This window comes from Neophocaena asiaeorientalis, unplaced genomic scaffold (assembly GCF_003031525.2).
Source record: "Neophocaena asiaeorientalis asiaeorientalis breed wild unplaced genomic scaffold, Neophocaena_asiaeorientalis_V1.1 scaffold547, whole genome shotgun sequence".
NCBI lineage: Eukaryota > Metazoa > Chordata > Mammalia > Artiodactyla > Phocoenidae > Neophocaena > Neophocaena asiaeorientalis.
The window spans coordinates 3,899,151-3,911,964 of record NW_020185330.1 but is presented as its reverse complement, the minus strand read 5'-3'; the positions used below and the strand labels follow the sequence as shown (position 1 = coordinate 3,911,964).

Sequence of the window (12,814 nt, the reverse complement as noted above, 5' to 3'; positions counted from 1 at the left end):
AGGCGGACTCCCAACCACTGCGCCACCAGGGAAGCCCAGAATTTATATACTTTTAAGGCAACAATTTTTGATATCATTTGCACATGCAGTACTTTCAAAGAACTAATCAGAGCTTTAACATATGCCCTATTTGATCAAAATGTAACTCAGACATAAGGATGTCATCCCCTTTAGGGAATAAATGTTAAAGATTCTAAGGCCAACCGTGAATGTAGTTCAAAAATCCATTAAGGTGCCAAATAACATTTCATATGAAAAAATCAGAGAATAGCAACTAATTCTCGAGTATAAATAAATGCAGCAACACACTGTGCTTGACTGCCAATGTACTCACACCACTCAGTCTCGGGCCTTGATCTTGAGCCAAGCACCTAACATAGCCCACTGGGCACAAGCTGGCCCATTAACAATGTTACAGACAACTAAGTTTTATTTTAGTTTTAATCTTTATTGGAGTATAGTTGATTTACAATGTTGCATTACTTTCTGCTGTACAGCAAAGTGTATTGGTTATACATATACATATACCCACTCTTTTTTAGATTCTCTTCCCATATAGGTCATTACAGAGTATTAAGAGTTCCCTGTGCTATACAGTAGATCCTTATTAGTTATCTATTTTATGTATTAGACATCTGAATTCTAAAATGGCTTATCCCCTCAGGAAGGGAAAAGGTAAAAAAAGTAAAACTTCAGGGTAACAAACGTTAAGGCATCAAGCAAAAGAGTTTGCTTGCATTATCAATGCAGACAAATGAGCTGGCAAGTTAAGACTTCTGTCAGCAATCCTGGGTGGCGGTGGAAGGGGTGGGGGATTACTTCAGAAATAGGACCCACAGTGTTCATCAAAGAAATAAGCCTAAATCACAGTCCTGACTGTGCCCAGCTCTTTAGTAATTACTCTTCCTTCTACCACATCCCTCTAGAATCTGTTGAACCAAGACTGAAGAAGCAGTCTGCACTGGGTGGTTAAAGTACCCTTTGTTAAGAATTACCACTTGTAGAGAAAAGAAGTTTATGGTCAATAGAAAACTGAAAAAGTTGTTGCTTTGAGGCTGTTATTAGAGCTTACTGAAGCCAGTTTAAGTACTGAAGTTAAAAATGAGTATTTTTCCAGGGGTAAAAGTGAGAAATCTACACTACAGAAAACCAACCAACCATTAGGCACCAAGGAGCCCAAACTGTCACGTTATTGGACAAAAACTACATATTGGGTTTTATGTACTTGTATAAGACATCTCATATAAAACCATTCCTTGAGTACACAGAGGGTCTGTTCATCTTTGCAACCCCACAGCCAATCCCATTCTGCAGAATTTAACTAAATCTGGAGCTCCCAAACCAAATAGGAAGAAAGGTAATGGTTTATAACAAGATATAAAGAACTCAATTTCAGGGTTAACTTTGGGCCTTTAGAACCAGCTTTAAATAAATCCAGAATCTGAAAAGAAGTCAGGGGGTTAAAAGAGCCCTTATAAGCCCTATCCTCTGGAAATTCCTGGATGTATGTATTTATTTAACATGGTTGTAATCATATTGTACATACAATGTTTTACTTTTCACCTCAAATATCTTCCATGTTATTACACGGTCTTCAGACCCATCAATTGTAAATGTGTAAGTGCCAGAATATATTACACCGTTCCCTCCAGCCCTGGATATTATAACGTAACATCTTCATGGATACAATCTCTTAAGCATTTAAGGGTATGTCCTTAGAAGATTCTCAGAAGTGGAATTCATGAATCAGAGTGTCACTATTTTTATGACTGGATATATCTTGCCCAACCACTTCCAAACAGGTTAACGCTAATTTACATTGCTACCACCACGAAAACCATGCCAGTTTTTTTTTTTAATTAATTAATTAATTGGTTTGTTTTTATTTTGGGCTGTGTTAGATCGTCATTGCTGTACACAGGCTTTCTCTAGTTGTGGTGAGCAGGGGCTACTCTTCATTGCAGTGCGCAGGCTTCTCATTGTCATGGCTTCTCTTGTTGCAGAGCACAGGCTCTAGGCACACAGGCTTCAGTAGTTGTGGCACATGGGCTCAGTAGTTGTGGCTTGCGGACTCTTGAGCACAAGCTCAGTAGTTGTGGCTCATGGGCTTAGCTGCTCCGCTGCATGTGGGATTTTCCCGGACCAGGGATCGAACCCGTGTCCCCTGCATTGGCAGACGGATTCTTAACCACTGTGCCACCAGGAAAGTCCCAACCATGCCAGTTTGATGACAAAGATTTGGTTATTTGAAGTGAATTGGTTTTGTGCCTAGAGAAAGAAATCAATGTAGAACTAGAGATAAAAGATACAAATATGTGAGAATAATCTGTTTCTACTCTAGGATAATACTAGCTCTAACAGCTTTAAAATGTTTACTATGTGCCAGGCATTGTTCTAAACTCATAATTTCCAAAAAAAACTTGGAAATTGTATACTCTTATTATCTCCAATTACTGATGAAGAACCCAAAGTAGAGGTGTGGAGGTTAAGGACTTGCCAAGATCACATAAGCACATCGAGGAGCATGGATGTGCACTGAGTCAGGAGCCAAAGGCCCGGCTCTTACCTACCACACTGTGCAATGAGGAAGAGAGCAGGTGAGGAACACGTGGATGGAGTAGGTACTCCTTAACAAGCTTATTCTCAGTGTCATGAATAAAGACTGAGAAGTCTGTGAAACAGCAGAATCTGGGCTATGGGTTCAATTTTGGATACTTGGGTTTGATCCCTTACTTAAAATTAATCTACTCATTTATCAAATATTTAATTTTCCTTGAAACAAGGTGTTGTGCTAGACCATGGGGCTTCAGTCTAAACAAAACTGATAGAACTCCTGCCCTCATGGCAAATTTGAGAAACACATCGTTCCCTTAGCCTTTCATTCATTTCCAAATCTAAAAGTTTCCAAGGTATCGAATCAAGTTAGCAGTAGAAGCAGGCATCATTAGAAATATTTAAATTTATTTCTGACAAAGAGAAACGTCAAAAATTGAATGTAAGTGTGGTGGCCTGGAACAGAGGCCTAAGGACAGATGACATTACTGAATAAGGCTGGGCTGGAATGACTGTACACAACACACACAGAAGAATACACAAAGATACTGTTCTGGTGTTGATTTAAAATAGACCTACTTATAAAAATTAGTTCCATAAAGTGAGAAATGCTAGAGAATAAAAGAGAGTGACATTAAGATATAACCATGGGCAAACGGGAAATTGTAAAAGGATAAAACAAATCAATAAAGAATAAGACCAATAAGAATAGAAATTATTATGTTCTACTGAGATTTCATAGGTCGTACCATCTCTTTCAGGCACTAGATTATGTGAAGCTATACACAACACTTCATCATTTGTCCCAAAATGCACTGGGACAAAGAGAAATAGTTGCCTTGCTACACTTTTTATTGTCACTCAACTGCTACTTCATCATAAGTGTATTAATCTGCTAGGGCTACCATACAGAATAACGCAGACGAGGTGGCTTAAACAACAGAACAGTTAGTTACTCCTCACAGTTCTGGAGGCTAGGAGTCCAAGATCAAGGTACGGGCAGGTTTGGCTTTGTTCTGAGGGCTTTCTCCTTGGCTTGCCAATGGTCGGCTTCTCACTGTAGCCTCACACTGACTTTCCTCTGTGCACACGGGTCCCTGGTGTCTCTCTTCTGTGTTCCAATTTCCTCTTCTTCTAAGGGCACCAGTTAGATTACATTAGGGACCACCCTATCTACCTCATTTTACCTTAATTACCTCTTTAAAAGCCCCCTCTCAATTCAGTCACATTATGAAGTACTGGAGGGGGGAGGGGTGTTAGGCTTCAAAATATGCAGGTGGGAGGAGTGCACAATTCAGCCCGTAACAATGGGGTAAGTGTAAGGACTCACAGGTTAAAGTGTGATGTTTTAAGAACGCATAAAAGAAAAATAACAAGAAATAAAAATAACAAGAAAGCTATTTCAATTTGATCTCTGTATAACCTAAGATGGCGCTAAAGAACATTTCAAATGATTCAAGAGCTCACTGCTCCAATAGTAAACAGCTGGACAGTCTTCTAACTTTCTGCAAAATATGTCTGGAAGGGAAAAATGTCATCATTCCTATTAATTAAAATCTTTTTTTATACAGAATACAGTGGTTATTAGCCATTTTGCAGTCCCCATAAGCACTTTGAATATTCTGATGAAAATAAAGAGGCCTCTCCAGAGTAAAGGGCACTTATCTACAAAGTTTGGCATCATTGTTTCAGGAGATTTACAAACCACACCTCCCTGAAGTTCATCAGGGTCCATGGATTCAGGTTAAAGAGGACTGTCCTAAAGGACCCCTTACTGTCTAAATTAAAAACCAAATTTGTCCAAAAATGGAACAAAACAGTTGAAATTGAGATTATCTTGAAAAATACAGGATATGTGATAATCATTTACATTTAGCTACTTCCCAAAGGCCTGGAAGTAGCTAATGATCAACCAAATAATATCAGAATAAATTTTAATCTTACTAGCCAACACTAAAGGTGGGCAGAGGGGGGAAGAGAGAAGAAATATTATTTCAGAAAATCTAAACTAAGAAAACCTATTGCAATTCAGCACAAAATCTTAGAATAAAAAGAAAATAATAGGCAGAAATCACTAGCAAGTCTTGTTTAGTGAAAGAAGCTCCATTATTTTCTACATACCAAACTCGTAGCCAGCAAAGATAACATTGTGCTGTGAAATTTTAAAACCTGGCTTGTATTCTACTCTCTCTTTGCAAAGGTACTCTCTTTGACTTTCCTCAAAAAGCAGCTTTGGACATGTTCAGACAATTGGGCAAAAGAGAAATTTATGTAAAATTTGACCTGGGGAACTCTGCGGATAATTTCACTAAGATGTAAGCTCCCAAGGACAGGGACCCTTAATCTGCCTGGTTTACCACTGCTGCCCAGAATTTTACTCAAAAAAATGTTTGTCGAAATTGAATGAATGATGTATTCTAAATGAGACAGCCTGAATCTGGAAAACAGAGTGAGAATGTAACATCCATCTCTACTGTACAAGCACCTCAACTGGATGGCTATAGCCTGTTGGATCCAACAAAGTATTAGTGGCAAGATGAAGCCTCAGAAAACAAAACTGCTATTTGTTAAAGGGATACCATTATTTTCTAAAGAGTTAGGTAACTCTTTAGAGTTAGGTAATTAACTTGCTGAAGATCCATCTGGCAAACTACTGAAAAAATCAGGTTCATTCCATTGCAGATGTATCTGAAGAAAAAATTCAACCACACTTATTAGTTATGAATAGTAAGGTAAATTGGCTCACCTCAGGAGCACTGAGCTTGACAACAAGATGTGAAGAGAGTACAGAAGAAAGTCAGTAAGTATGTATGTGAGGAAAGAAGTTAATTATCTGGTCACTTTTAGATCTACTGAAGAAAACCTCCCCTTATTAACCCCACCACAGATATTCTTATGAGCTTCATTGAGCTGCTCAGACCACTAGGCCTTAGATCACTCTCTAGTCCCTAGCTTCAGCTGCTTGCTTTAAATGAAATACAAATGAGGTGACTGGTTTTTTTCTAATAAACAAATTAATTCTTTCCATAAACAAAAATATTGTCATATTATAAATATTAATAGGAATATTTGGAAGGTCATCAAAGATACCAAGTGGGCCCCACAAACCAGTGAATAATACTCAAATGTAGGGCTTCCCTGGTGGCGCAGTGGTTAAGAATCCGCTTGCCAATGCAGGGGACATGGGTTCGAGCCCTGGTCCGGGAAGATCCCACATGCCGCAGAGCAACTAAACCCGTGAGCCACAACTACTGAGCCTGTGCTCTAGAGCCTGCGAGCCACAACTACTGAAGCCCACGCACCTAGAGCCTGTGCTCTGCAACAAGCCACCACAATGCAATGAAGAGTAGCCCCCGCTCGCCACAACTAGAGAAAGCCCATGCACAGCAACGAAGACCAATGCAGCCAAAAAATAAATAAATGATAAATAAATAAAAACAAAACAAACAAAAAAATACTCAAATCTAAAATGTGGCAGTTATGAAATAGGACTAAAAAACTCAACAAAATCAGATCATCTTCCAAGCCTCCCTTCTACAGTTTTACAAAAAAACTGCACAATTTTGAAACCAAGGTCTTCAGTAAGTAATACCAAAGTTAACTATACTAAGCAGACATATTTTAAGCACTCTAAGGTAATTTCCTCACTAGGTGAATGAACTACATGGGTCTGAAGTTGTCGGCTACCCAATATAGCATACTGCACATCTCAACACCAAATCATGCACTATATTTTAACCACTGCTACAAAGTCAGAGAGAGAATACTAATTCAAATAAATATTTATTCAAAGTAAAATACACTTAAAGCCATTAAATGCCTTAAATTTTATTTCCCGACAGGTTTTGATTCAAAATAAATAGCAGGAATGATAGAAATAGACATCACCATTTTCCAAACTTTATTGAATTAATGGATCTAGGCAATGATCATCAGTAGCTGCTAACATCACAAAACTGAAACACAACCCGACATTATATGCTCCTGATGGGGTGGGGGGGCGGGAAAGACACTTAAAAAAAAAAATCTATTCTAATCTGGTTAATCCTTTAGAGCCAGTCTCAGAGGAAATGCAGGAGACAGCAATATGCTAAAAACTTGAGGAATACAAAATAGCAAAATCTAGATTGAGGGGAAACTACAGAACAAAATAAGACTGGTTTCTTCAAGCAAATTCCAAGATGGGAGGGGGCCTGGGGGGAGAAAGAAAGAAGAGGGGAGCCTATACATTAAGATATTTAACCAACCAATCAACCAAATATGTGGATCCTCAGTCAAACAGACATACCATAAAAATTAACATATATGTATGTATTTTTAAGTCCTCATCCCTTAGATATACATCCTAAAATCTTTTTGGCTTAAATGATATGATGTCTTCAAAACAAGACGGGGGAGAAGAGGAGATTCAGAGTAGAAATCAAGCAAGATTGGCCATGAGGTGATAAATTGTTGAAGCTGGGCAATGGCAAAGTGGGGTTTTATCATTCTAGCTCTGTATTTTTGTTACACAACTAAATTTTCTCATAATCAAGAGGAGAAATAAATAAATGGAAGCACTTGGAAACAATGGATGAATGAGCCCAGAAATGTTAATTATGCACACACAGTTGGAGCTGCATACCATCTGATCTGGAGTGAGAAACTGTGGAATTCACAGGTTCCCTGGGTAGGGCAGCTCTGCAGGGATCATTGTTAAGTCCATCCCCACTAAGCCCCAGGCTGTCTGAGGCAGCACTCCTTCCTGGTTCAGACCCAGGGCACCAACCAAGGTAAGTTCTCCTTGCCCTACTCCACACCCTTTACTGAAAACTGAACAGGAAATAAACCAGAAGGCACAAAAAAGATAAGAAAAGGGAGACAAACACACAGGCAGTCAAATAAAAAAGAACTGAAAGACAACAGTGGTCAAGGCCAATCAACCCATTTCTTAATTAAACAAATACGGCTTTCAATCCCTCATGCTGTAACCTAAATGCGCAGCCTAATTAATACCTGACTCTGCCTTGTATAAGTGCACTTAACTTCCACAACTTTAAAGATAAACATAAATTAAATATTTAAATAAATACATAGGGAATTTTACTATTTAAAGACATCTTACTGCAAATTCTTTTACAACAACAGTCGCTCCACATTCACTCATGGGGCAGGGGAAATGATAGTATTAATATTAAAATGTTATTATTAATAATGTAGTCGTTGATATTTATTAAGTACTTAAGCTGTATACTATTCTAAAGAACTTGATTATGTATGTATATGTATTAGTTGCATCTTCAGGACAATTCTATGAGATACATAAAATTATTATTATTATTTATTATTCCCATTTCACAAATGTGGAAGCTGACCAACTAAGTGTAATGAATACTACGTGCTGGGTCTTTTGTGGCCATGCCATGCAGCATGTGGGATCTTAGTTCCCCAACCAGGAATCGAACCCGTGCCCCCTGCAGTGGAAGCGTGAGGCCCTAACCACTGGACGGCCAGGGAATTCCCACTAGGTCATTTTTAAAATGTGCTTCATAGTATTTTAAACGAGGCCATGTGTGTGTATACAAACACATACATTTATATAACAATTAATAGAAGAGTCAAATGATTTGTCCAGAAGTCACTAAATCAGCTGTACAGAGGTTCCTAATTATAAGTACAGTATATTTATAACTGTCACAGACCAAAGTCACTTCAAGTTCATGTTAATAGAAATGTTTCTCTTTGCCCAGGAAATGGTCAAAGACCTGAAGATAACTGAACACAGATCCAAGCTGAACACAAAGCCAAAGGAAAAGCATTACAATACCATCAACTCCTTAAGGGCAATTCCCTGTCTGACATTTTATAAATACCCCATTGGATCAAGCACGGAACGCTTTACACACAGGAAGAGCTTCATGAAAAGTAAATGCCAGAACTATTCTACAGTAGCATCCTCGTCTCCCACATCTTCATCAATCTGAACTCCAAATAAAGGGGGAAATAATGTTAAGGAGCTCCTGAAAACACCTGCCCTTCAGGGTCATACAGGGTTATTAATGGACCCACCTAACTTGCTAGTTTGACAAGGCAACCTGCCCCCCTAGGGGGACCATTTCAAAAGCTCAGTTCCCCCAAATCCCACCCTACCTCCCACAAGGAAAACTGTTCCACATGACCTCCTTTTTTCTCTACAAAGCCTCAACATCCTCTCAGTCATCTAAGGTTGATAACTCAGCACAGTGGTTCTCAATCTTCTTGGACCCTAGATCCTTTTCAGAATCTGAGAAAAGGTCTCAGTTCTCTGGCCCAGAAAAACACCAGAGTACGCACATGAACAATTTTGGACAGAATTTTGGGGAAATCTCAGTGCTTATGATTAATAGCTCCTGCCTCCTCCTACTTTTTCCTTCACCTTCACAGTAGCCATTTGACCTTTCTTCCCTACCTATCAACATCTTTGCCACTCTTTACCTACAGGAACTACTGAAACCCAACTGGGCCCTTCCCTGCCCAGGTCTCATCCACAGCCCCACCCACACCCATCAATGGTTACTATAAGCCTTGCTTGAATTCCCAGAACTACTCCCTTGGGACACTTACCATGGTCTATCTTGTCTTCATCTCCCCTACTATACTGTATGCTCCTGAAAGGTAAGAATACTCTTACTCCTTTCTGTATCTCTCATAGAGCATGCAGCAAAGTGCCTTGCACATGGCAAGGGTTTTCGTAAGCATGAATGTCAAACCTAAGGATTTAAAAGAAACCAGCCAATCAGCAAGAACCTCTTAAATGGAACATTATGAGTGTCTGACTAATCAATGCTTGGGCAGCCCAGGAAGTTGATGCGATTAAGCAACTCCACCCATCATTTCCTGATCTAGCACCCTGCTCTCTCAGAGATGGGAGACATAAGGTGGAGACACAGAGACTCTCCGCGCCACTTTTCTGCAAAGCAAAAATCCGTTTGGCTTGAGCAGCAGCTTTTTTCCAGCACTCTAGTTACCTAAAACATTCCTATGCAACATCAGATTTTAAAGAAAATCCTACTCTCAGCCAAGCGCAAACACACAGAGCCACAATACTTAATACCGTCACTTTAACTAGAATAAAAACAACTTTCATTTTTTTCACACCAGACTAATGGAAAGAAATTAAAAAAAAAAACAACTTTCATGTTACTAATAACCTCCAGGACAGAACAATCTAGATCTGCAGGCATTCAGCTATGAGTTAGGCAACCTCCTTCTCATTTTCAAAGCCCCAAACCACATCCTTTAAATACTAAAATACATAGACACTAAGCCCCAACAAGAAACACTGTAAAGTCTCCCCATGACACTTCACTATATTAAACACAGCTGTCTAAGGTCATGTTTACATAGATTAAGAAAAAAAAAAGCCAAACCAACATCAGCATTAACAAAATGTATAATAAACAGCATTAACAAAATGTATAATGTATAATAAATTTCCAAACTAGAAAAGAAGACACCAAGAAATGTTTAAAACTTCCATCTGTAAAGTATATAAAAACATAAATAATGTCCTATTATCATGTTTTGGTAATTTCTGTGTAAGTTTTTATATATATAAAGTTTATATGTGTGTGTGTATTATGTATGTGTATATATATATCACAATGCTTTAATTACTTCAATAGAAAACCCTAACTTCCCTGGTTCTAAATTAGTTATAAAGCATGCAGAGTTCACACCCAGAACCTTTAGGTACTTCAACTGTTAACAAACCAAACCACAAAGGAAAAACTGACACCCAAGATCAGATTTATAATAGATGCAAAACTATACACAGCAAGCAAAGCCAAACATGGTAAGAGTTAGAAATGATACAAAACTCCCTGCCCCAAAATTTCTAGTAATAAGCTTATTCCTCTTTCCTACTGCCCAATCTTATATAAAAGATTATTAGCACAAATAAAGTAACAGAAATCCTAATTCACAAACTGCTTGAATTTGTGACACATGGGTCCAACTCTTGCTTTCCATCCTCAAAGCAAGATCCTACTCTCTAGGCAAGATGGCCCTGTAGCTAACAAACATAGCCCACTGGAAAAAGAAAACAAACATCTTCCCTAAACATAACAGCACCTGAGCTGTAAGGAATGTTTTGTATCTACAAAGCACTTTTACAAACATCTCACTTGGTCCTCTTTCTGTTCCTCAGCGCATCTGCATCTTGGGCCTTTGTACCAGCTGCTCCTTCTTTCTCCCCAATCCCTGCATGCCCACCTATCCCCTTGTGGCCCTCACGTCACCACAAACTTCATATTCCTCAGTGTTTTTGTAGTTCACAGCCTGCAACCACTGTGCTGAAAAAGGAGATAAAAGCCCAGAAACTGAAACTTGCTCAAGACCACAGTAGTGATGTAGTCATTACTTCAGAGGTCAACATTTTCTGACACACTAAAAATTTTAAACACACATTTTAAGTTATAAAAGATTTAAATAAAGAGGTTCACCAAGTCCTCCTTATGAAAACATTCTACAATATGTTTTATTTCAGAAACTGACATTCAGTCTCATCTTGTATTAAACACTTCCCTCCCAGTTTTAAAAAGCATAGTAAAAGACAATCTGAGAAAGAGCTTTGAGTATCTGAAAAATCTTCTACAGTGATTAGCAAAGAACTAAAAATTACCCAGGGGCAAACCAGAAGCTAACCTGCATTACCTGGGAACTTATGGAGAGGTGATAGTGCTAGACCCAGGTTCCCATATAAATAGACCCTTTAAATCAGTCTATTCAGTGTTGCACATAACAATGCCCTCATGGAGAGTAACACTCACTGTAATTCTTACTTCTACTGAGTGGAATGTTTAGGTGAGAAAAATATTAAACACCAAAGCATAATCATATAGAATATTCTTCAGTTCCTGAATTCGCTTAGAAAATAATTATTTAATACCTACAGATATGCTCCCATGTGCTTGAAACCCTAATTTAATGAGGGCAAAATGAAAGCCGAACAATGTGAACAAAGGTTTCAGCAGCAGTTCAAATGGAGAAAAAGTTGAGAGTGAGTTATCACAGTCACATATCTTTAAAACACGACAAACACATAAGAATCTGCAGATTGAATGTCAGCATTTATATTGCATGTATCAATTTAGTTTTTCAAACTTTATTCAAACTAACATCAAAATAATATTGAAGTATTGTATATATTATGTACCTATTTGCTCTTTATAGTTGCCTAAGATCTAGAAGCATACAAGGTTTACTAATTTTGTTCATTATATATTTAACTACATTATAATGTAATGTAAAAAAAAATTATTTTTTTCTTTTTGGCTGCGCCATGCAGCTTGCGGGACCTTAGTTCCCTGACTAGGGATTGAACCCAGGCCCTCAGCAGTGGAAACGTGGAGTTCTAGCCACTGGACCACCAGGGAATTCCCTACAAAAATTTCAATTCTACTCATATTGAAGGACCTCAATAAATTTCTTCCTTAGGATGGGATTCACATGTTCCTCAAATTTACAAAACACTGCTCCAAGACCAGAAGTTATTCAGTAAAAGAGAAGATGAGAGCCGCATAGGAAAAACTATTAATATATAAGTATATACTATAGTGATTTGATTAAAACTACAAAAAAGGTAGGCCCATCCTCATCCAGATCGGCAACACTAGTAGTTGCACTCAAACTGCTACCATCTGGAGGGACGTAAAGAGATTGCGCCCCTTACCTTTGGGAATTTTCACCAATCCTAAACCTTGGTGAATTTTCTCCCATTTCACATCACAAGTATAAAACAATTTCTAGTCTCTAATTTGAATGTTCAAGCAATTATTTCTCCTTTTATTCAAATCTCACAGTTTGACAGCTAAATTATTGAACAGATCTTTCATTCATTCACTTAGTATTATTGAGCATCTATAGTAGATAGTACCAGGAACTTTTCCAGAAATTGGGGATACAGCAGTGGGCAAGTACAAAAATTCCCATTCTCATCAAACCTGTGTTCTAAGTGGGAGACAGATGAATAAAGCATATGATACATAAAGTTATCTATGGAGGGAAAGGGAAGCAAGAAGTATATGCATCATGCACTAATGATATATACAGGCATAAGATTTCAGAAAGCTATGTTTAGTCACTGTATCATGAAACAAAAATGTAATAAATAAAACCCATTAGAAAGAATATGAGTGCCCATTTATATGACAAATCCAGAAATGAGATGAGACTATCAGGATAACACACAGAAGAAAAATGGCACAAAAAGCAAGGTCTTTTTGGACACTGACTCTGATCC

General features: G+C 38.1%; 1 protein-coding gene across 9 annotated transcripts in view; it reads right to left on the bottom strand.

Annotated features, from left to right (window-relative positions):
* FBXO34 (F-box protein 34) overlaps positions 1-12,814 on the bottom strand; it is an 81,023-nt gene that overhangs the window by 11,558 nt on the left and 56,651 nt on the right. The window contains exon 1 of one of the 9 annotated variants that reach the window (XM_024734778.1): positions 10,698-10,717. The exons of 7 other annotated variants lie outside the window; for them this stretch is intronic. The gene's annotated coding sequence lies outside the window, so the exon portion shown is untranslated. Of the gene's footprint in view, positions 1-9,135; positions 9,264-10,697; positions 10,718-12,814 lie in introns of those variants that run through there. One more of the 9 variants, XM_024734776.1, reaches the window with a different exon arrangement.